This window comes from Triturus cristatus, chromosome 12, assembly GCF_964204655.1.
Source record: "Triturus cristatus chromosome 12, aTriCri1.1, whole genome shotgun sequence".
Taxonomy (NCBI): Eukaryota; Metazoa; Chordata; class Amphibia; order Caudata; family Salamandridae; genus Triturus; species Triturus cristatus.
The window spans coordinates 765691335-765717264 of NC_140595.1; the positions used below are offsets into that span (position 1 = coordinate 765691335).

Genomic DNA, 25930 nt, shown 5'->3' on the forward strand with positions numbered 1-25930 from the left:
TCATTTATGTGCTATAACACTTTTCGCCCTAAGTGGGATGGGTATGCCCAGACGTGGGTCCCTTGCTCACTGTGCCACTGGATTCAAGCTAGCCTGGCTAAAGAAGGGTGAAATACCATGAAACCGGTCCCAGGATGATTGTTTCAGGTCCAGGGAGGACCTGGCCTGGCAGTTCGGTCTGCACTGTTCCCATGAGGCACAGGGTCAAGACAGATTTGCATATGGCTGGGTCCAAACTAGGGTGGCGTAGTGGGCAAAAGAACGATGGATTTAACCCAGATCTTTTGACTGGGGGAGAATGTTTGCATTGTCAGCATCCCGTACATCATTTGTTTGCTGTAACACTTTTTGCCCTAAGTGGGATGGGTATGCCCAGAGTTGGGTCCCTTGCTCACTGGGTCACTGGAATGAAGATAGACTGGTTGAAGAAGGGTGACATACCCTGAAACCAGCCGCAGGATGCTTGTTTCCGGTTCAGGGAGGACCTGCCTGGCAGTTCGGTCTGGACTGTTCCCATGGGGCACAGGATCAAGACTGATTTGCATATGGCTGGGTCCAAACTGGGGTGGCATAGTGGGCCAAAGAACGATGGATTTAACCCAGATCTTTTGACTGGGGGAGAATATTTGCATTGTCAGCATTCCGTCCATCATTTGTTTGCTGTAACACTTTTCACTCTAAGTGGGATGGGTATGCCCAGACGTGGGTCCCTTGCTCACTGTGCCACTGGATTCAAGCTAACCTGGCTGAAGAAGGGTGACATACCCTGAAACCGGTCGCAGGATGCTTGTTTCCGGTCCTGGGAGGACCTGGCCTGGCAGTTCGGTCTGGACTGTTCCCATGGGGCACAGGCCCAAGACTGATTTGCATATGGCTGGGTCCAAACTGTGGTGGCATAGTGGGCAAAAGACCGATGGATTTAACCCAGATCTTTTGACTGGATGAGAATGTTTGCATTGTCAGCATTCCGTCCATCATTTAGGTGCTATAACACTTTTCGCCCTAAGTGGGATGGGTATGCCCAGACGTAGGACCCTTCCTCACTGTGCCACTGGATTCAAGCTAGCCTAGTGGAAGAAGGGTGACATACCCTGAAACCGGTTGCAGGATGCTTGTTTCCGGTTCAGGGAGGACCTGGCCTGGCAGTTCGGTCTGGACTGTTCCCATGGGGCACAGGGTCAAGACTGATTTGTATATTGCTGGGTCCAAACTGGGGTGGCGTAGGGGCAATAGAACGATGGATTTAACCCAGATATTTTGACTGGGGGAGAATGTTTGCATTTGTCAGCATTCCGTCTATCATTTGTTTGCTGTAACACTTTTCGCCCTTAGTGGGATGGGTATGCCCAGACGTGGGTCCCTTGCTCACTGTGCCACTGGATTCAAGCTAGCCTGGCTGAAGAAGGGTGACATACCCTAAAACCGGTCCCAGGATGCTTGTTTCCGGTCCAGGCAGGACCTGGCCTGGCAGTTCGGTTTGAACTGTTCCCATGGGGCACAGGGTCAAGACTGATTTGCATGTGGCTGGGTCCAAACTGGGGTGGCGTAGTGGGCAAAAGATTGATGGATATAACCCAAATCTTTTGACTGGGGGAGAATGTTTGCAGTGTCAGCATTCCGTCCATTATTTGTTTGCTGTAACATTTTTCGCCCTAAGTGGGATGGGTATGCCCAGACGTGGGTCCCTTGCTCACTGTGCCACTGGATTCAAGCTAGCATGGCTGAAGAAGGGTGACATACCCTGAAACCGGTCCCAGGATGCTTGTTTCCGGTCCAGCGAGGACCTGGCCTGGCAGTTCGGTCTGGACTGTTCCCATGGAGCACAGGGTCAAGACTGATATTCATATCGCTGGGTCCAAACTGGGGTGGCGTAGTGGGCAAAGGAACGATGGATTTAACGCCGATCTTTTGACTGGGGGAGAATGTTTGCATTGTCAACATTCCGTCCATCATTTGTTTGCTGTAACACTTTTCGCCCTAAGTGGGATGGGTATGCCCAGACGTGGGTCCCTTGCTCACTGTGCCACTGGATTCAAGCTAGCCTGGCTGAAGAAGGGTGACATACCCTGAAACTGGTCGCAGGATGCTTGTTTCCGGTCGGAGGGAGGACCTGGCCTGGCAGTTCGGTCTGGACTGTTCCCATGGGGCACAGTGTCAAGACTGATTTGCATATGGCTGGGTCCAAACTGGGGTGGCGTAGTGGGCAAAAGAATGATGGATTTCACAAAGCTCTTTTGACTGGGGAGAATGTTTGCATTGTCAGCATTCCGTCCATCATTTGTTTGCTGTAACACTTTTCACCCTAAGTGGGATGGGTATGCCCAGATGTGGGGCCCTTGCTCACTGTGCCACTGGATTCAAGCTTGCCTGGCTGAAGAAGGGTGACATACCCTGAAACCGGTCCCAGGATGCTTCTTTCCAGTCCAGGAAGGACCTGGCCTGGCTCTTCGGTCTGGACTGTTCCCATGGGGCACCGGGTCAAGACTGATTTGCATATGGCTGGGTCCAAACTGAGGTGGCGTAGTGGACAAAAGAACGATGGATTTAATGCAGATCTTTTGACTGGGGGAGAATGTTTGCATTGCCAGCATTCCGGCCATCATTTGTTTGCTGTAACACTTTTCGCCCTAAGTGGGATGGGTATGGCCAGACGTGGGTCCCTTGCACACTGTGCCACTAGATTCAAGCTAGCCTGGCTGAAGAAGGGTGACATACCCTCAAACCGGTCCCAGGAAGCTTGTTTCCGGTCCAGGGAGGACCTGGCCTGGTAGTTCGGTCTGGACTGTTCCCATGGAGCACAGGGTCAAGACTGATTTGCATATGTCTAGGTCCAAACTGGGGTGGCATAGTGGGCAAAAGAACAATGTATTTAACCCAGATCTTTTGACTGGGGGAGAATGTTTGCATTGTCTGCATTCTGTCCTTCATTTGTTTGCTATAACACTTTTTGCCCTAAGTGGGATGGGTATGCCCAGACGTGGGTCCCTTGCTCACTGTGCCACTGGATTCAAGCTAGCCTGGCTGAAGAAGGGTGACATACCCTGAAACCGGTCCCAGGATGCTTGTTTCCGGTCCAGGGAAGAACTGGCCTGGCAGGTCGGTCTGGACTGTTCCCATTGGGCACAGGGTCAAGACTGATTTGCATATGGCTGGGTCCAAACTGGGTTGGCATAGTGGACAAAAGAATGATGGATTTAACCCAGATCTTTTGACTGGGGGAGAATGTTTGCATTGTCAGCATTCCGTCAATCATTTGTTTGCTGTTACACTTTTCGCCCTAATTGGGATGGGTATGCCCAGACGTGGGTCCCTTGCTCACTGTGCCACTGGATTCAAACTAGCCTGGCTGAAGAAGAGCGACATACCCTTAAACCGGTCCCAGGATGCTTGTTTCCGGTCCAGGGTGAACCTGGCCTGGTAGTTCGGTCTGGACTGTTCCCATGGGGCACAAGGTTAAGACTGATTTGAATATGACTGGGTCCAAACTGGGGTTGCTTAGTGGGCAAAAGAACGATGGATTTAATCCAGATCTTTTGACTGGGGTCGAATTTTTGCATTGTCAGCATTCCATCCATCATTTGTTTGCTATTTCTTAATGGAGCCTAGAATCCCCCAGGAAGTGCTAACCCCTCACCTTATTGTTCTGAATGAAGGACCTCGTGTCTACGCTGAGAATGGCACCCCGCAAGGGATGTCAGGTCTCTGCCTGTCGAAGAATCTTCCTGCAATGCCTTGGTCCAGCCTGGAAGGAAATCTCCTCTGCTTTGTAAGGGGGAGTGTGGGTCTTTTATACTAAAGTGGTCACTCCAGGGTTTCTTCTAGAATCAATATGTTTTGAAAACATTAGCTAATCCTTTGCTAATCCTTTTCTACAAAAAATGATCATGCACAGCTGGCTGTTGGCCATGGATGAAAAAAGTGGTGACCCTTATACAGAATAAATCTGCTGTGCGTGGGGACATGTTTAAATAAATCAGGGATTAATATAGGGTACCGAGAGCCTGGTGTCAAATAGACAGAAGTAAGCTACTAGGTAAAAGGTCACCTGTGTAAGACCGTTATGTCGTGTGGATGGGACAAAATGTATGTAATTGGGATGTACATGATGGGACTATCCTAAAGGACATGACACCCACTCCTCATCAAAAGGTCAACAAGGTCAGCTAGGTAACGATAGCCAATGCTAAAAAAGGCAATAAAATCATGCATATTAAAACATACTAAAAAGCACTTTAAAAAGTTTTAAGAAATGTCCATAAATGCAAGGTCTATAGTAATAGCATTCTTCTCTAAAGAAGTGTTCATAAAAGGTCCTTTATATGTTTGAACATTTTGTCATTGTTTTTCTGAGCACGTTGAAGGCCACTATGTTCAGATATAGCAGAGAAGAATAAAACAAAGTCAGTTGGACCTTCAATTTGGTACATGTTTAAAAAATTTGCTTAACGGTTCCCAGCACAGAAGAGGCCAGATTGTTTAAGAACTCGGCGCTGAAGACTCAACATCACTGAACATGGCATCCGCAGGAGGCAGTCCCTCCAGTACTTTCAGTATGATATAAAGTGATCAGAGGTGGTCATCTCTGTTTCCCATGGCAGCCATCAGGGAAGAATTAGATGCATGCGTGCCTGAGACTGTTGCCTGCACATCCGTGGTGGAGCCAATTTCTGTTCCAACAGGAACTGAAGCGTCCCGTGGAGGCTCTAGGAACACCATCATCAACATGGGAATACACTGTGGACAACTATGCACATGGGCACGCAAAGTTGCCAGTAGCATGTCTGTGTCCGGCAGCACAACCGATGAAAGTGTCAGACAGAGGTTCAACACGTGTCTGTATCCGCAAAAGAGGCAGCTGAATACTGGCAGAATGCAGTCAAGCAAGGCCCGTCTAAAAGGACAGGAACCAATGCTCACTCTCTCGAAGCTGAGGTACACGCATGAAGAACACCAATCGCTCATGACAACGTGATTCCAGCAATGTTCTCTCCATGTCTCGAGTGATGTTGACATCTATTGACAAGCAATAGAATTAAAACCAGGATGCCCGCCACTGAACGCAGGACCCAAGGAAGCCCTCCAAAAATGCTTCCAAGTACGGAGTGTATGAATGATGGAATCACTCCGAAAATGGTTTTAAAGGTGGTTAACAGACCTGATCCAATGCTGCTAAATAAGTGTACTACCCCCCACGTATCAGACATGTTAAAGATACGATGGACCATTTCTCCGAAATGGAGCAAGAAATTGGTACGGACCAGAGCCTGTATCTCTGCTGAGGAGATTGCAACTTGGAGATCAAAGATCTCTTGGGCTGAAGTTAAGGCCACATTTTGCTGAAACAGCATGGCTTTCAGTCTGCTCAGAGAATCAATTCCAATGTTGGAAACATTCAGTGAAGGCCACAGTGGTGCCTCCCTAACTGTGCGAGCCCGGGGAAACAATACTTGCTTGCAACAAATAACCCTGGAGATAACGGTCACTAGATAAGCGATGTCTGGCATCATTCCACAAGAGCTTTGGTCATTCAGCATCAAGTAACTCCCTCTGACCTAAATCTGAATTACTTTGACATTATCTTTATGGAGATTAAAATCTCAATTAATAACTCTATATCCAATCTACACTGTTTGAGTTTGCCCTCTACAGCGGAAGCTCCTGTTCCCTCCATCCTTGCTTCTTCCGTGTCCCCCTCCCCTTCATGCCCTATGCTCTGGCCTGATAATTCCCCAGACAAAATGGATGAGGGTAACTCTTTCAATCCCTTCCCTGGCAGCCAGGAACATCCAATTCAAAGCAACTGTAACAGCAACCTTAGCGCTCCCACTGATATTCAAATAAGCTCCACCCTATTGACATTCCCTGTGGTGGTTGACAAATGTATTACTCACAAACCCTACCCTGTTAGCCCAGATTATGCTTCTTTAAGTATCCAAAACACCAAAAGTCAAAAGTCAAAGTCAAAAGTCAACTTTATTCGGTTAATTAAAACCATCAAAGTACAAAACACAAAACAAAACCATTCAAAACAACATGCATTAGGTCCCTGAATGTAGACTCATTCGATTTCCCCCTATTTATAACGGAGTGACAGACATCAACAAATTTTAACAAAGGACATTAAAAACAGTTATTACACTTCATGCAATCTTACTCTGTTCAGAGTCATTATCAACAATGAATTGAAATACATTTCGCTAGATTGCACAAAAACTTCATGCGACGAAATAAACACCCCAACAATCAATGGTGGGGGGAATAAAAATACAGCACTCCAACCCAAAATAATTAGTCCTGGGAATTAATAAATAAATAAAATAAAATGTAGCCCATCTTGTTCTTATCCAATATCATATGAGGAGATTGTTAAAAAGAAATAACTAAATAGCATGATTTAAAACAGAGTCCACAATGTGGTTCAATAGTAACCTGTTCCTATGCCTGATTGCTCCTGTTAGAAAACTTGCTACCCCAAAACACACCACAGGTGACGCTAGCATTTGCAGATATGCCAGCGCTGGCCTAACTTGTTCAAAGTTACAGCCTCTGAGTAGAGGAATAATACATTTTCTGCGTAATAAATTGTAATAAGCACAGAAAAATATTAAATGGAGGGTGTTCTGTTCCGAGAAGTTGTCTCATGGGCAAGGATTTAATGCTCCTTCTTTAAAGAACCCTTTTGGAAATGCTAAGAGCCAGGGGACCATGTTATGCCTAAATCTTATTAAAACAAACAGGTGGTATGGTTTGTTTATATAGGATAAATATGCTTGCAACTGTCTATCCAGGCTCAATGTGACAAAACTTCTCACTGTGGGTTTTACCAGTTCCTTCTCCTCCCTTACTGACATACATCTATCCAAACACTGGCGCTTGAAATCCCTTATGGCAGATTTGCCCAATATTGTAGGGCTCAAAAATAAATCAGGGCAGCCATGAATTTCCATCTGGACCTTAATATATCTGATCCATGGGATATCTAACACCTTGTCTAAGGAGAGGCAATCTTGGATGATCAGTTGATTGAGATTTGGTGTGGGTTGTGCCCAAATTCTCAGTCAACACAGTAAAGGGGCAGCCGCAATCTGGTCAGAAATAAAACCTGCTCCTAGCTCCTCATGTATGTAAAAAACTGGCATGGAAGCCGGGACCGACAGCAATCTATGCAAGAAAGTTTTTTCAGCCCCCTGTATTTCTCTGACCTCTATATTTCCCCAAATGTCGCTCCCATGAGTCGCCATGGGGAGACACTTGGCATTATAGATCTTCATGAGTGCCGGGAGTGGTTTAGAACCAATTCTTTTTGCAAAGTCTAGAATAGCCCCCGAAGCTCTAGCTAATGTGTTCTTTTTGTGTGTGCGCTGAGTGGACCACGAACGCCGGTCATCAAAAATCACCCCTAAATATGGAAAAGCGGGGACTTTTACTAATTCTAGATCCTTGCAATAGAATTTGCTCTTCATTGCCCTCCTTGAACCTATGGACATGGCATGTGACTTTTTAAGATTGGTAATTAAGTCTGGGACTCCATAAAATCTATAAAACAATTTAAAAGCATTTGCAGCCCCCTTGCAGTCCTTGCCACCAGAACCGCATCATCGGCGTGCAGAAGTGCGGGAATACTTTTAGTGCCAGCTCTAGGGATGTCTTTACAACAAGAGGTCAGGGCGTCCCCTAACTTGTTATTATAAAGTGTGAACAGCAAGGGGGCCAAAATGCACCCCTGCCGGACCCCTCTTTTAACTGCCCAAGAATCTGTTAGGCTACCATCTTCATTAAAGCGCACTGCCACTGTGGTATTTTCATGGATGGCCGCCAAAAAAGAGATCAGGTCAACATCTAGCCCTATATCTTGGAGGTTCGCTCAGAGTTTTGATCTATTGACAAGGTCGAAAGCCGAGGTTAGGTCCATAAAGACCAGATAGAGGTCCCCGTGCATAGCGACTGTGTACTTCCCTATCACCAGATGAAGGTTAAGGGATTGGCCCAGCGTGCCTTTCCCTTGCCTGAAGCCATATTGAAGGTCAGAAATTATACTTGCTTGGTCAAGCCACTCTGTTAAGCGTGCGAGGACAACTTTCCGCATAACTTTAGACGCAGAGTCAAGAAGCGAAATAGGACTATAGCAGGCCGGATTGTCTCTGGTTCCCTTCTTAAAAATCAGTATAAAAACCACCTTGGCCCAAGACCGGGGAAAACCAGACTGGGTGACTGCATTAAAAACATGAGTTAACATTTTAGCCCATAGCTTAGGATCTGCTTTATAAAGATCGTCAGGTACTCCGCCAGGACCTGGGGCTTTCCCCCCTGACGTTGATATAATCGCCTTGATAACTTCATCCGTTGTAAAGACTAAGGTATGTGAAGCGCGGACGCTACCAACTGTCCATACAGGTGTTCCGGTGATCTCATTACTATAGACTTTCCCAAAGTTTTGGACCCACCTCTCAGCAGGGATTAAACAGTCTTTCTCGGAGTTTGTTGATTCATCAAACATTGGACTATTTACAACGGACCAGAACCTAGTACTATTTGCCAGAACACTGGCCTGACTAAACTCCTCCCAAGCCATCTCTCTTAGTTGCTTTTTCCGCGTTTCCACTGCAAATTTGTATGCCCTCCTTGCATTCTTAACCCCTAAGGCTACCCTGGGTTTTTGCTTGAGTTCCTGCATGAGTGCGTTAGGGGAACTCATACAGGTTTCGTCAAACCATTTTTTATGTTTTAGGGCACTTGGTCTACGGGATACAGTTAGGTTTGAGGCAAATTGCTTTGTGATTCGGTGAAAGGCACCAAGAACTGATAATGGGTGGGAGTCCTGGTCTGAGCAGATCCCAAACTCCTGTGCACAATCAGTAATTAGATTGTCAATGAAGCTGTCAGGGGTGATCATTTCCCACCTTATTCTACGTGCTTGGTCTACGGGTGCAATATTAGCATTGGTAAGTTGAACCATAGGCCTCCCTTTATTAACAGCGTGAATATTAATGTCCAATATCAACGGGTTGTGATCACTAAGGAAGTTATTTGTTACACTTAGTGTGCCTAGTGAAGTCAGCAATGAAGCTTAGACTAGAATATAATCAACTGTGCTTTGCCGGCCTTGACCAATGTATGTAGGTACAGGAAGTATCCTATCCGACTCTGCAGGGCAGATCAAATTATGGGTTGATAAAAAACTTTCTAAAAAGGTCCCGGAGGGGGTATGTTCAAAGTGAGTTAACCCCTGGGGGCCATACTCCTCTTCCAGTCTTGCTAGACAATTAATAGGGCAAACATGAATATTAAAATCACCCAGGACTAATATATTGTAATGAGTTTCAGCGCTGTCATCATAGTTAACCAAAAAGGCAGTAAGGGCTCTTAGATGCTCAAACTCATCACTTCCAGCGAATGAATTATAAAAAATTTCCACTAGAAGAGTTGGCAGATTCTTCCCTGTCAATTCAACTGCCAAAATATTAGGAAAACATGAATCTATCAACTTTGCTTTGTATAACAATTTGAGGTTTATCAGCAACATTAACCCCCCCCCCAGTTCTCCCCATGCAGGAAGGTATAGCGTGTTTACAGAAGGATATAAACCCATCCAAAAAATAGGTTTCCTTAACCTCCCATGTTTCCTGAAGGGCTATAATGTGATGAGTAGCAAGGAAGAGTTCCCAATTGGCATCACCCCTTCTGGCCCTCAGGCCAGCAATATTCCATGATAATACTTTCATACAGCCTCCATCAATTAATGCCCGGGTAGGGCTAGGGTTTTCTATATCAGATGGAGGGGGCTGGCACTCCAAAGGGGGAGATATAATCGAAATCAATGGACTAACCGAGGGGGCATGTATTTCATCCTCCATTGTTTCCTCCAAGTTGTCTAAAAATGCTGTGGCTGTGTTACTTACGGGTAGTCAGTCTTGGGCATCTAGACCAGACAGTACCTCAAACCTATTTAAAACAGGCATGGGGGGAGCTATCTCCTTCAATGTTCTCAATAGGGGCTTGTAGAAATAGCCCAGTGGCAAAGCCCAGATTGAGGTGGCAGACATGGGGCACGAAACCTGTGCCCTTAGAATCATCTGGACAATCGAGGAGTTTTGGAAGTTGACAACCACACAGTCCCCCACGATATTTTTTAGCGACCGTCCCACCCACCCAACTCTGCGTACCATTATGATGTTATTACTCATGAGTACCCTAAAGCCTTTATGTCTGGATAACCAATCTATGATTTTATTACGCAGTTGGGTCCAAGATTCAGGTTGGTCTGGTCTGAGCGGGGGAACACCAGCCAACACCAAGACATAAGGACATGCGGCCGGGGGCAGATCTAATACATCCCCAAAGGGGTTGGTGATCACAGGATTCAACATAATTGGGCCGTCTCTATGGTGATTACTGGGTATTGAGGTTGATTTAGCCTGTTCAACAGGTAATGGTCTCAGGGGGCCCACGGGCATGTTTGTCTGGGCGAAAGAAGTTCACCGGGCCACCTATCCCCTGGCTTCCTGTGGTCAATTGTGCGATCTCCCCCCCCGAACCAGATGGCAAACTTAATGATCGTGGCATTACAGGGCACGCGTTACCAATACATTTTTTTCCTACCCCATAGGCCACATCCCTATTATGATCCCCCCCAGGACCAATGGTCCACGGGTACCTTGACTCTCCCCGTGTAGCACAGTGACACCCTCATGCCTCCAGATTGTCTGGGACATGGCTTGATTTTAAAAGATGTGACAGTTTTTCTTCTATCGCCCCTAGTTTATTTAAGAAAGGTGCTAGGACAACAGACATTAAGGTCTCTAGGCGCTTCCAATGATCAGGATCACCTCCATGTTCCGCCATAGTGAGGCAATCAGGGTTTAGAGTAAAAGGCGTGCCACCATTAGTTTTTGAGGAGTAATTCTCGCATGTCCCTAAGGCTTGATGTTTAAGCTTAGCTTTGGCCTTACTCCTCAATGCCACACCGCCCCTTGTATGTTTTGCAGGCGGTTCCCCGTTCCCTCCCTATCAGCTCCCAGCCTAGATTTAGAGGAACATGCCGCTTTCCCTTTCCCTAACGGTTCTTTTGGGTCTAATAGGGGGGTCACCTTGGGCTGCCTGGGGCGTGATTGAAGTATGGACTTGGGATAGGACAGGGGAAGCGGGCAAGTCTAATTTCTGCTCAGGAGCAGTCCCCTCTGGATCCCTAGGGAAGCTCAACCTTGGGCCTTGGTTGAGCTCCAAAATACCTAAGTTATCCGCCTCCAAAGCCCCTAATTTGGAGGTTGCGAAATCACCTGGTCCCCCAGTTGAACTAGCATCTAGTGCATCCAAGCTTGGACAGACCATGGCTTGCGGAGCACCCAGGGGAGATTTGACCAAAGTTATAGCCCACAGGGATGATCTTTTTTGCCCAGCATACGACCCCAAAGAAAGCCTTTTTTCTGTGAGCAGTATTTCATGCGTTAAAACTGATTCCGCCCTTGATAAAAACGCATCCAGCGTTCCCGCTACACCCCCCCCCCAACCCTCTGTCCAGTAATCCTACGTTTAGTAGTCATGGCCAGGAAGCAAGAATAACCTCAGAGTTGATCAAAGTCCGGGCTCAGAAAGTCTTAGCACAGAAAAAAGGGGGGTGGCCCAGCCCAGCCTCTTTCAGCCTCTGGCGGGCCTGCCCTTGGTCCGGGTTGGTCCGGGCTCCGTCCCGCGCCACGATGGGAGAGGCTGCGCTATAAGCACGTTGGCCCCGCCTTCTCCTCATTCGCAGCAGCTGCGGGCTGGAGCAATGCACTCTGGGGGTTGTGGTCCTCCCCAGAGTGTGTGCAGCAAGGCAGAAGACTCTATGGCAGCCGCGCAGCCCCTGGTTACGAAAATGGCAAATGCGGCATTGCGGGCGTTGTAGGCGGCCAGAAGAACACGTGGCACATCAGGCAACAAACAGGCAGATAAGAAAATCCCCCATTCAGTCAACACGACATTCTATGCGCTTCGGTGCTTCGTCAAGGGTGCAAAGCGCTCTATAAATGCAATTCGAGACCAATACACTAGTGCCATGTTGTAACAACCGACCGTGCCAATTCCTACAGGTCAGTGAGCTGCATTTCTTGAAGATCGTTCGGACCACAACACCAATCCTAGTGCTTCCCCTACCCTCTACTCTATACCTTACCCCTTTACATCACATATTAACCCTCACCTTCCCATCTCCTCTCATATTTCTTCCCACATTACTCAAGGGAATGTTTTCATTCCTGACACTTGTAATCCTCCAGGATGCTCCCCTCAACCTCCCTCACCGTGCCTGAATGACATCTATGCTAATCCTCCATCCCTAGAGGTTAATATGACAGAATTCGGCCGAACTACGTTTTCCCCCTTCAAATCTGGGTGATGGTGTGTGTCCATCTCCCAACTCCACTCTACCTAAGGGACTCCATACATGTTATTGCTCTAGGCCAGTCACTGACTATGTTAGTTTCCACTTCTTTGAGAAGAAACTGGCTGACCTCAAGCACAATCTCCGTACTGTCAGAAATAACCTGCAGACCCTCCTACACTTATCTTTGAAGACTTAGAATGTTTGCAAACCCTATCCCTATTGCGGATATGATCGACCTTCTCTCCCAACCAATCTTATACATTACGGTGATGATAGGTCCTCTCACAATTCCCCACAATGCATTACTAGGTCTCTTACCAACCATCCCTCCAGACCCCTCAGGTTATTACCTCAGCTGTTGGATGATGACAGGCACGCTCTTCTTCTTTCGTACAATGGCTCTGGGCTAGGCTACTCAGACGGACCAATCAACATACCAACTATCTCCTCAGACCCTGGTAGAGAACCTAGTGTTAACACTAGATGTATGAATAGCGATAACCTTCTCCAGATCACCAAGGCTCACCCTGAAGCAGTCACTACCTGCTCTCACATCAAATCGATGCTTCTCAGCTGCAGATCAGCTGTGAAACATGCTGCTGATATCTCTGAACTTATCATCTCTCAACAGTTGGACATCATGTTCCTTATTGAAACTTGGCTCAATGACTCCTCCTCCCCTATACTTGACATCTTAATCCCTCCTGATTATGACATCATCAGATGTGATAGACTGGATAAAATGGGAGGGGTCATTGCCTGCATCCATCGACCCAGCCTAACATTGAAACAGGGTCCAAGGGTGCTGATGTTCTCCTGTGAGCACCTAGTCACAGAAATCTGGAACAATGACAAGATTGTGTGCTCTACACGATTTATCATCCTCCTGGTGACAATCTGCTCTTCTTAGAGCAAATTATGGAGTCGATGTCCTTTTGCGTTGACCTTCACGCTAGCCATATCTTCCTTGGGGAATTTAATGTTCACTGGAATGACACAAATGATCCCCAATTTTGTTCTTTTAAGGATTTCCTTTCCTTTCCGACCTCAACCTCATCCAGGTCCCACCCACAATAAAGGCACCACCCTTGTTGTTATCATAGCTAGAGACAACATTATTCTTCTTGATGACATTACACCTTGTGATTGATCGGATCATTACCAAATCTCCTTTCACATTTTGGAAAAAGTCCTGTTCAGACAAGGTCAACCGCTTAAATCCAAACAGCTGGTTCACACTCTGAGAGACATCAACCTCAAAATTCTAACCTCCATTAGCAAGAACTTGCTTCAGCCATCCCCTAACATGTATAACGTGGACGACCTCATGGATCACTACATCAATTCCTTGTCAAGTATAGTTGACACTATCGCTCCCTTGAAACTCAAAAGGATTCCAACCAAACAATCCAAACCTTGGTTTAATCATTCCTTAAATGAGGAATGTCTCAAACTTAGGCTGTCGGAGAGACATTGGACAAACTCTCCTTCCACCACACGCTTCAAGTAGTTAAGGAGGATGTGAAGCGCTTACAACAAACACATTCTCAGTGCCAAATCAGATCACTTCAGAGTCCAGCTGAACAATGCTAAAAATCAACCCAAGAAACTGTTTGACACCCAGTACCTCCTACCCCAGTGGGGAAGATTTCTCTGTCCACTTCTCAGAGAAGACAAGGAAAATTGAACTTGAACTGCAACATGCTGCAATTAACCAGCCATCCTTGAGTTCCCCTGCAGTGGCTGTACCTAAGGCAGAGATTGCTTTGTCACTACCCATTGTATGCTCTCCTAAAAGCAACGCTTCTTGAAACTCCATCCTGGTCCCGGATGATGCTGAGTTGGCACTCACCTTGGCATCTCTAAAACCCTCTAACCACTTCAACAATCCCCTTCCTGCTAAACTTCTCATAGATCTCAATTCAGCCATTCTCTCACTCTGGACCCAGATTATTTAAGAATCTCTTGTACAGGGGATGACTCCTGACTGCCTCAAGATGGGGCAAGCCACCCTCATCCCTTAGAAGCTTAATGATGACTTAGCGGATCCCTCTAACTTCCGTCCAATCACTAGCTTCATGACTTTAGCAAAATTACTCGAGAAATGAGTTCACACACAGCTCTGCAACCACATTGAAAAATTTCAGCTACTCGACCTTTACCAGTCTGGTTTCAGAGCAGGGCAAAACACTGAATCAGCTCCAACACACATAGTTGATGACGCCTTGAGATCCCTTGATCAAAATGTCCCCTGTCTTCTGATTCTGCTTGACTTGTCATCTGCATGTGACACTATTAAACATGAAAACCTGATTGCTATTCTTCAACACAGGATGGGACAATCGGGCCCTGTCTTAAATTGGTTTGCTTCTTTCTTACATAACCGTACCCAAAGAATCAAAGTTAACCAATCACTTGTGGACAGTACTCTGGTCACGATTGGAGTACCTCCAGTTTCTGCACTCTCTCTCACACGCTTCAACCTTTTTATGAAACATCTTTCCAATATTCTGAATGAATTCAACATTCAATACCATATGTATGCTGACGATACGCAACTTTATCTGAAGATCTCCTCTCCTGAAGATATAAAAACTCTTAATGATGCGCTTTGGAAAACACAACAGTGGCTAACACATAATCATCTGTTACTAAACTCTCTGAAAACAGAATTCCTGTTGATCTCCCCCCGCAACCACTCGGCTCCTACCCAAGATTGGATCAAACAACTCTCTGCACTCAACTGCACCCCACATGTTGACTATGCCAGATCTTTAAGCATCACCCTGCAAATATTAGTGCCACTATTAGGGGTGCAAATTATTAGCTCAACACCCTGAGGAAAGTCAAGTCATTCTTGCCTCCGGAGGACATCCAGAAAGCTATCCAATCACTAGTTATCTCACGCTTGGAGTATAGGTTGGTGACCCTTGCAGGCCTTCTTAAAGTGAGTATGGCTTCGCTGAAAGCCACTCTTAACGCTTCGGCCGGACTCATCACGGGTTCCAGAAAACATGACCATATCACCCCGGACTTAATTCAGCTTAACTGGCTATCCACTGAAGCAAGAAAGGATTCGCTTCAAGATTGCTTGCCTGACACACAAAGCGGTTCACTACAACACCCAGGGGCATATCATTAAGGGCTGGCGACATAATTATCGCCACTTTTGCGGCCGTTTTTTTCTGCCGAAAAGCGGTGATAATTATATTGCATTATTTGCAAGGACACGCTAGCGCGTGTTTCCTTGTTTCAGCTCCCGTTTTGTTCACACCTCACTTTGCATCTCTAATGAGATGCAAAGGAGGCATGCCTGACAAAACACCATGGGAAAATATCGCTACCCCAGCTTCGTGATATCATCAACGAGGGGTAGCTATATTTTAAATCCAGTTACCTATGCCTTAAAGCAGGAATTTAACGTCTGTTAAATTCTTGACTAAGGCATAGCTAACATGGGAGGTGGATTATGGTGATACGACCACAGGGTCGTATCACCAAGGCTATCTCCGTTTTGGGTACAACATCGCTGGTTTTCCAGTGATGTTGGCCCATTTCCCTGGAATATTATCGCCCTGGAGTAACGTGTTGTTAATAACGTGTTACCAGGGCGATAAATTCCTGCGATAGACGGCGATAAATAAACAAGCGCTAAGCGCGCTTTGCGTTTATTTATCGCCGCCCTAGTAAATATGCCCCCCAGTCTACATGTCAAGTGGCTAATACTGAACGACCATATTCTACAATAGCTCTGATGCCATCTTTAATCTACTCCCTTTGCCATCTAAGCAATCTTTCTTTTTCCAATTGCTCTTAATTTATGTTCTCTCCTCACAGGTCCTTTTTGATGTATCAATTGCTGTACCTTTTTAGTAAATTTGTGTGTTCTATTTTGTACTGCACCCTTGTTTAAAACACTTGCCTTGTACCCTACTTTGTACAGCGCTCTGATAACCTTATTTGGGTCATGTTCGCGCTTTATAAAACTCATCAAATGAATAAATAAACTCAAAACTGGATGAATTACAGCAGCTGGGGAACCCTTCAGGTAGCAGGATAAGTGAGCTATTGACGCATTACATGCTCCGTTAAGAGGCGCTTGTTTATACACTAAAGACCCACTAAGGCCTTTCCGCAGTTTGAACCACTCAAGTAAACCTCCTTGTCTTTGTTCCTGCACCTATATGTGTATGTCAACTCCCTGGTTTCTCGTATGTACCCTTCGCCCAATGCTTCATACCTGCCTACTGGGTAATATTTCAGGCAGTTCTGAAATTGGAATGTCGTGATTGGCAGTGTGATATAGCCATGGATTAACCATTCCGTATATGGTGACTCTGCTACAGTAAAAGGTAACTTCTCTAGTTTTTCAATGAGCAGCATGGTGTACTTCGCATCTCTGCGTGCCATGGTTATTTGTCTGTTGGCTAGTTTGTAAGCCGAAAACAGGTTTGTGTATTTAATGTACCAGAACCCTGGCAGAGCCGTGACCGCTTTCCTTGCAGAAGGCGGCACCCAAAAGGGGTGCAGGCAGGGACCTTATTTGGAGAGGCGGAGGTGGCCGCCCTTATTTTTTTTGTGCAGCGACACCTCTCCTTAACCCTGGCAGCAGGCGGCAGGCCTGGGTCCGGGTACGGGCTCCGGGATCGTCATCAGAGGTAGGGAAGGATGCGCTGGAGAGTGTGTCGCTGCTCTGGGGTCCGGTGCATCCATAACCAGCTTACGCACCGGTGGTCCGATATCCTAGACCTGGAGTAGCTGTTTAATATTACTACTTTGTGTTCTTCTGCTCTGTGTTATATATTGTGATTATAATTTTTTTCCGTATAGTAAAAATGCTGCTGCTTACATTGCAGGTAAATTACGTTTACAAATCTTCTGTGATTGTTATGCCAAAGGTTCTCAGCGCTACTAATCGTACTAGTTTGCAACTTTGCCTTCGCTTGGGTTGATTGTGTAAGAGTTTACTTTAGAGAACTTAAGTTAGGTATTACTAGAGAGACTCTAGCCCTTCCTTTGTCCTCCTGTTACTAAGAGATAGTGGTGGATTGATAGGTTTAGTTACTTATTAGTATTAGTTGGTAATTTTTTAGTTGTCTAAGTGACGCATCCTCTGTTACGTCACGTGCTGCTAAGTGCTGCTTACCCCAGTCCTTAATAGAAACTTGTGTAGTTTGTTTGGTGAGTGGTATTAGGCTTATCACTAGCAGAACATCAGCAGTAACCAACCGACAATTTGGTGGTTGCAAAAATGTATGCATGTATCCTCCATCTATGCATTTTTGAGGACTAAAATAAATGGAAATGCAGACTTAGTGAACAATTGGCCCATCTGGAATAGGTGGGCTGGATCAGTTGGTACTTAGGCTTAGTTAGCATTCTGGAATCAGAATGGAACACTGAATTAGTGTTCATGAATAATAACTAGATGGTATGCGAATCCCGCGATACTACTAGTCGACCGGATCAGATAGGTCAATTTTATTGAAATTGTTGTTTCAATAAATGTTTTTGGAGCGTTTTTAAAAATATGGTTTTTGCTTCACACCAATCATCAATGTTTGTCAGTTTCTTTCTTATATCTTTCATGATTGGCATTAAGGGGCAAGAAGACGGGGTCGTTGGAGTCGGCGGGAGCAGCTGCAGAAAATGCCGGTCAGGACCGCTCCTCTACCGAGGGCCTGCTTCTGGCCCCAGTAAGTCCTCCTGTTGTTAATATTAATAATTATACTTCCCTAACTTTCACTGCACCTTATTTTTTCTGAACTATTATTTCCATTTCCTAATTCCATTTTTTACCAAATCTTCTTTGATATATACTATCTTTTTCTAATTTCTTGTTATCCTTGCCTCTAACTGCCTCTGTAATGACTCTCTGTAGTACTACTATTAGTCTGTCTGTAGCTTAGCTTGCCCAGTTGGCCACTCTTTATTAAAAATGTTTTAAAACTCAGATTCACCAATAGCTCTAGCGACTGAGTCCAGTCCTTTGGGTTGTCCTCTTCTAGTCTTCTTAATCTTGAGGCTTTTTGACAATTCCCACCAACAAAATGCCCAACTAGATATTTTACTATTTTTGATAGGATAGGACATACTACTACTCTAGTACCCGATTTGTACTAGTGATGTATGTTGTATATGTATGTATTAACGTTTTTATCAATCTTGCTAGTGAAAAAGAATAAATAGGGGGAGGTGTATATGGCATCTAAAAAATTTTTTATTTTTTTTTAGGCGTACCGGCCACCAGTACCGGGGCCAGCAGCAAAGGCGACGTGGCCAGTAGGGAGGGAGCAGAAGATGCGGCAGCTGCAGGGGGTGAGCCAGCAACAGTGGTGGTGGTGGTAAGTTATATTCCTTACTTATTGACATTACACACACTGCAAGGGTATACACTGTACTGTTGAGAGAGAGTCTAAGTTGCTGTGAAGAAAGGTTGAAGAAGACACCCTTTACTTAGCATTAGCAATAGCATTAGCGGCGAGAGTTGAGTAACTAATGGCCTCTTCTATCTGACTTCAACTCAGCTGTGAAAGTTTTATGGAGAAGACTAAGAGTCAGATCAGATGACCTTGATGGATGGGTTGAACGAAAAGGGAAAGAAGGGTGGAAGGAGGAAGGACAGGCGAGATGTAATATTTATGACTGGCACAGAAGAATACGCGGGATGCATGCATAGGTGGCTGATAGGAATCAGATGCATGGGTGGTTGAAGGATGGGTGGAAGGTGAAAGAAAAGATGCCTGCTTGGGTGGGTGAAAATGTATGGGTGGATAGCAAGAATCCTCAGGGGTGTTTCATTGGTCAAACTCAAAGCCAAGGCAAGCAAGGAAGGAAGGATGCATGGGTGGTGGTTTAAAAAAAAGAATAAATGTTTGTTGATGGTGAAACTAACTAAGGTTTGTTGAGAGATTAAGAAGAACTATAGACATGTTTACTTTGAATGGATGGATGCCTGGATGGTATTTATCATAGATAGCATAGGTGGAGACTTTCACTGGCTGAAGAGTCTTGGTTTGAAGAGAATGTAAAAGAAACCGTGCTCTCCATGCCCCTGGAATCAAGCGAACCTGGCTGAAGAGAGGTGAAACCCCGAAACCGGTCCTAGGATGCTTGATTCCAGTCCAGGGAGGACCTGGCTTGGCAGTTCGGGCTGGACTGTTCCCAAGAGGCACATGGTCCAGACTGATTTTCATATGGCTGGGTTCAACCTGGAATGGCATGGTGAGCAAAAAAAACGATGGATTTAGGCCCAATCCTCCTGTACTGGGGTGAATGTATGACATTGTTCTGCATTCTGTTCAACTGTTGTTTTTGAATTTGTCACCCCCAGTGGGACAGGTATGCCCAGACGTGGGCCCCGTGCTCTCCATGCCACTGAAATCAACCTATGCTGGCTGAAGAGGGGTGAAACCCCGAAACCAGTCCTAGGATGCTTGTTTTCAGTCCAGAGAGGACCCGGATTGGCAGTTAGAGCTGGACTGTTCCAATGAGGCACAGGGTCAAGACTGATTTGCATATGGCTGAGTTCAAACTGGAATGGCATGGTGAGCAAAAAAAAGATGGATTTTGGCCCAAATCTCTGTACTGGGGTGAATGTATGACAGTGTTCTGCATTGTGTCCATCAACTGTTGTTTTTGCATTTGTCACCCTGAGTGGGACGGGTATGGCCAGACGTGGATCCCGTGCTCTCCATGCCACTAGAATCAAGCTATCCTGGCTGAAGAGGGGTGAAACCCCGAAACCGGTCCTAGAATGTTTGTTTCCAGTCCAGAGTGGACCTGGCTTGGCAGTTCGGGCTGGACCGTTCCCATGAGGCCCAGGGTCAAGACTGATTTGCATATGGCTGGGTTCAAACTGAAATTGCATGGAGAGCAACAAACAATGGATTTAGGCCCAGATCTCTGTACTGGGGTGAATGTATGACATTGTTCTGCATTGTGTCCATCAACTGTTGTTTTTGCATTTGTTACCCTGAGTGGGATGGGTATTCCCAGACGTGGGTGCCGTGCTCTCCATGCCACTGGAATCAAGATAACCTGGTTGAAGAGGGGTGAAACCCCGAAACCGGTCCTAGGATGCTTGTTTCCAGTCCAGTGAGGGCCTGGCTTGGCAGTTCGGGCTGGACTGTTCCCATGAGGCACAGGGTCAAGACTGATTTGCATATGGCTGTGTTCAAACTGGAATGGCATGGTGAGCAAAAAAACAATGGATTTAGGCCCAGATCTCTGTACTGGGGTGAATGTTTGACATTGTTCTGCATTCTGTCCATCAACTGTTGTATTTGCATTTTTCACCCGAGTGGAACGGGTATGCCCAGACGTGAGTCCCGTGTTCTCCATGCCACTGAAATCAAGCTACCCTGGCTGAAGAGGGGTGAAACCCCGAAACCAGTCCTAGGATGCTTGTTTCCAGTTCAGGGAGGACCTGGCTTGGCAGTTTGGGCTGGACTGTTCCCATGAGGCACATGGTCAAGACTGATTTTCATATGGCTGGGTTCAAACTGGAATGGTATGGTGAGCAAAAAAACGATGGATTTATGCCCAGACCTCCTGTACTGGGGTGAATGTATGACATTGTTCTGCATTCTGTTCATCAACTGTTGTTTTTGCATTTGTCACCCCCAGTGGGACAGGTATGCCCAGACGTGGGTCCCGTGTTCTCCATGCCACTGGAATCAAGCTATCCTGGCTGAAGAGGGGTGAAACCCCGAACCCAGTCCTAGGATGCTTGTTTTCAGTCCAGAGAGTACCTGGATTGGCAGTTAGGCTGGACTGTTCCCATGAGGCACAGGGTCTAGACTGATTTGCATATGGCTGAGTTCAAACTGGAATGGCATGGTGAGCAAAAAAAACAATGGATTTAGGCCCAAATCTCTGTACTGGGGTGAATGTATGACATTGTTCTGCATTGTGTCCATAAACTGTTGTTTTTGCATTTGTCAACCCGAGTGGGATGGGTATGGCCAGACGTGGATCCCGTGCTCTCCATGCCACTGGAATCAAGCTATCCTGGCTGAACAGGGGTGAAACCCCAAAACCGGTCCTAGGATGCTTGTTTCCAGTCCAGAGACGACCAGGCTTGGCAGTTCCGGCTGGACCATTCCCATGAGGCACAGGGTCAAGACTGATTTGCATATGGCTGGGTTCAAACTGGAATGGCATGGTGAGCAAAAAAAACGATGGATTTAGGCCCAGATCTCTGCACAGGGGTGAATTTATTACATTGTTCTGCATTCTGTCCATCAATTGTTGTTGTTGCATTTATCACCCTGAGTGGGATGGGTATGCCCAGACGTGTGTCCCGTGCTCTCCATGCCACTGGAATCAAGATATGCTGGCTGAAGAGGGGTGAAACCCCCCGAAACCGGTCATAGGATGCTTGTTTCCAGTCCAGGGAGGACCTGGCTTGGCAGTTCGGGCTGGACTGTTCCCATGAGGCACAGGGTCAAGACTGATTTGCATATGGCTAGGTTCAAAGTGGAATGACATGATGAGCAAAAAAACGATAGGTTTAGGCCCAGATGCCTGCATAGGGGTGAATTTCTGACATTGTTCTGCATTCTGTCCATCAACTGTTGTTTTTGCATTTGTCACCCCGAATGGGACGAGTATGCCCAGACGTGTGTCCCGTGCTCTCCATGCCACTGGAATCAAGATATGCTGGCTGAAGACGGGTGAAACCCCCCGAAACCGGTCATAGGATGCTTGTTTCCAGTCCAGGGAGGACCTGGCTTGGCAGTTTGGGCTGGACTGTTCCCATGAGGCACAGGGCCAAGACTGATTTACATATAGCTGGGTTCAAACGGGAATGGAATGGTGAGCAAAAAAAAGATGCATTTATGCCCATATCTCTGTACTGGGCTAAATGTATGACATTGTTCTGCATTTTGACCATTAACTGTTGTTTTGCATTTGTCACCCCGAGTGGGACGGGTATGCCCAGACGTGGGTCCCGTGATCTCCATGCCACTGGAATCAAGCTATCCTGGAAGAAGAGGGGTGTAACCCCAAAACCGGTCCTAGGATGCTTGTTTCCAGTCCAGGGAGGACCCGGCTTGCCAGTTCAGGCTGGACGGGTCCCATGAGGCACAGGGTCAAGACTGATTTGCATATGGCTCGGTTCAAACTGGAATGGCATGGTGAGCAAAAAAACAATGGATTTAGGCCCAGATCTCTGTACTGGAGTGAATGTATGACATTGTTCTGCATTCTGTCCATCAACTGTTGTTTTTGCATTTGTCACCCCGAGTGGGACGGGACTGCCCAGAAGTGGGTCCCGTGCTCTCCGTGCCACTGGATTCACGCTATCCTGGCTGAAGAGGGGTGAAACCCCAAACCGGTCCTAGGATGCTTGTTTCCAGTCTAGGGAGCACCTGGATTGGCTTTTTGGCCTGAACTGTTCCCATGAGGCACAGGGTCAAGACTGATTTGCAAATGGCTGGGTTCAAACTTGAATGGTATGGTGAGCAAAAAAACGATGACTTTATGCCCAGATCTCTGTACTGGGGTGAATGTATGACATTGTTCTGCATTCTGTCCATCAACTGTTGTTTTTGTATTTGTAAAAGAAACCGCGTCAGATTAGCAAAGCCAAGCAGAATAGTTTTATTTTCAGATTACACCCTTGACTCACAATAGTTTGCAAGCACAGCATGTATATTGTGTATATATGTGGTTATCAAGTGCCTCCCTCCGACTCTGAGGCCCACTCCCTATCTATGTTCATTTATTTTCGACTATGTCAGCCTGCCATGGGTGGCCTATCAGCTGCATGTTAATTGTTTACCCAATCAATCAAAACAAAGTACCTCATGTCGTCCCATATATCAGCAATGATCATTTGGATCAGATATCATCTGCCTTTTTGTAGTAGTCAGGGCAAGGTGAAAGTGAAATTGAGCAGGTGCCCTTGATGTAACAGAGTGTGGCCAGTGCCACCCGTGATAGAAAAATATGATAATTGTGTAGTCAGCTTCCCCACCTGCAGACAGTAGTAAATAAAACTAACGTGAGTCTGTGTCACGAGTATGTTTATCTTGGGCGCAAGCTGACTGAGCTGGCATGCTGGCTACAACAAAGTTACGTAATTTTGCTAAAGAAGAGAGAAGAAGAAGACTGGTGTACTGTGTACTCGAGTCCATAGTGCTAGTATAATGCCTGAAACTCCCACAAATGTTAGAGGCTGAGGTAGTTGGAGGATAGATACATAACACAAATGTTATGTACTGTGCTTGCTAGTGCTATTATTCCACAATGTGTAGATTTAATTTGTCTTACTGTTTTGCTAAGAGTATATTGTCACAATAGTCTTTTTTTTTCTTGATAGAGCAACTCCTTCCAAAGGAAAATCGAAACCCGATAGGAAGGAGTTGGCAGCCATGGCCCAGCGCCAGAAGCTGGAGGCCATCCAAACCAAAGACCGGCGGCTGGGGGTTCTGGCGGAGGAGAAGGAGGAGGCGACAGCAGCTGCAGCCTCCTCCAATGCCCCGGGCCCCAGCCAGGCACAGGGCCCTCTAGTGGTACGGCGCTGCGGTCAGGCAGCCACCCGCCGCCGCACTACTTCATCCAACACTGCTGCGTTGATGCAATTGTAGGGCATTCAAGTGCCGCATGCTCCTCCAAATGACACGCCTAGAGGAGCGGGTAAAGGTCCTGGTGAACAATAACTCAGAGCCCGCCGATAAGAAAGACCCTGTTGGATTGCCCCTTTTTTATTCCCTTTTTTAGTGGGTGGTGTGAGAAGGTGGCCTGATATATGCTGTCCACTAGTTCTAGTGGGCACCTTGTATCAGTCTAAACAACCCCTTATGGTGATAGATTAAAGACAACCTTTATTGAAAGCAATCCTAGTGGTAGCTATGGAGAGCAGCCTTCAGGCTAAGTCTTGACGGAATGTAAAGCAGCTTGTTTTACCAGTCTATAATCTCTTGAATGATCAAATGAAAAGAAAACCACACCCGGTATGTATTTAAAATATATGTATTTAGGTTAACACACACCCCTCTAGTCTCTTTATGAGACTGGAGTTCGAAGTACTTAAGTTACAAGATAGCAATCATCAGTAATAGCACAAATACACGTTTGGACCTTAGGGGCGTACCAAACCATATACCAAAAAAGTGGTATAAAAACCACGACTGGGATAGACACTAGGCCTATAGCCTGTAGAATTGCTGGGACCCCAAGGAACCACCCAAGGTAGTGACACAGGGGACCCACGGGGACTGTATGCAGTGTGTAAACACAACCGCGGGTTCCCATTATCTTCTACGGGCAATGTCGCGGTTGGAAATTTAAAGATTAGGGACACTTCTAATCGAGTCTGGACCAAACCAAGTTCTAGGGCTAGCACCCACGTGAGCACCAGAGTACTCGAGTTACCTCACCCAGGGAAGCCGGGTGCATAGGTGTTTTTTGGTGTCGGGTCGAGTCGTCGATTTCAATGGAAGCCTGCAAAGAACTGCTGCTGCCGTGAAGAGGAGAAGTGTCCGAAGTGATCCAAGCCTGGATCTAGGATGGAAGGAACCTGAAAGCAGAGGGGACAGAGTCTGGGTCACTTGCCAGTGACTGAGGGCTGGATGGACCAATGCCCACAGATGTCGGGTGCTTCAGGTGAGTTGATGAGTGTCTTGCCTCTTCAGCCATGAGGTTCAGGAGGTGTCGACAAAGTCCACGAGCTGGATTCGAGCTGTCCCACGAAATCTGTCGAGTGCCGCATTGTCGGCAACCAGATTGGACCCAACAAGCCTTGGCAATGGCAAGTCACTGGAATTTAGAGAAAAGACTGAGGTGCAGACCAGCAAGGTCTGAGGGACTCACTCAGCAAGGGTAAGTCAGGGCACATCGGGAGCAACCAGGAAAGCCCAAGCAGAAGAAGAGTTGCCTTTGTTGGGACCTGCTAGCCAATCACTAGCCAACGGGCTAGTGATCGCAAAGCAGCCTCGAGCGGTCGCACTTGAAGCTGGCCCACGGGTCACTCGTGGAGTGGGAACCAACAATCTTCAGGGCAGGAGGTGCTCAAGGCTGGGGGCTACTCGGAGCCCAAAGCACAACTTCGAGGATGACCAGGAAGATAGTGTTGCTGCAAAAGTTCACGGTGTCCAGGGGTCACGGTTCCATGTCACCCACGATAGCCATGGGTCTCAGCTTTGCTGTGGACTCAGGGTATCCTCAGGAAGGTCTGGAAATCTACCTCTGGTGATGCAAAGACTTCAGCGTCCAGCGGGAGCTTTAGCGATGCAGACCGGTCAGTTGCTTCTTTGGTGCCTGCCAAGCAGGGGAGTCACTCCTTGACCCCAAGGGAGATTTATTCAGTCTTCTAGTCAGGATAGAACATCCAAGGTCCAGGATGTACATGGCAGAGTTTCGTCCAGGGTAATCTAAAGTCCTAGGGACTGGATTCCTATACTTATAGTAAGTTTAGAGGATGAACTAACTCTAAGGCCCCACCTATGGGTGGGCCAGGAAAGAGGGGTGGTTACACCCATTTCCTTTGTCCAGTTTCGCACCAGAGCAGGGACAGGTAGCCCCTGCAACCGGTTTGAACTGGGCTATGCACAGGGACACCAA

General features: G+C 46.6%; 1 protein-coding gene across 1 annotated transcript in view; it reads right to left on the minus strand.

Moving 5' to 3' along the window:
- Positions 1 to 25930, minus strand: part of LOC146782763 (vomeronasal type-2 receptor 26-like) — a 128471-nt gene that overhangs the window by 35316 nt on the left and 67225 nt on the right. The gene's annotated exons all lie outside the window — the stretch shown is intronic.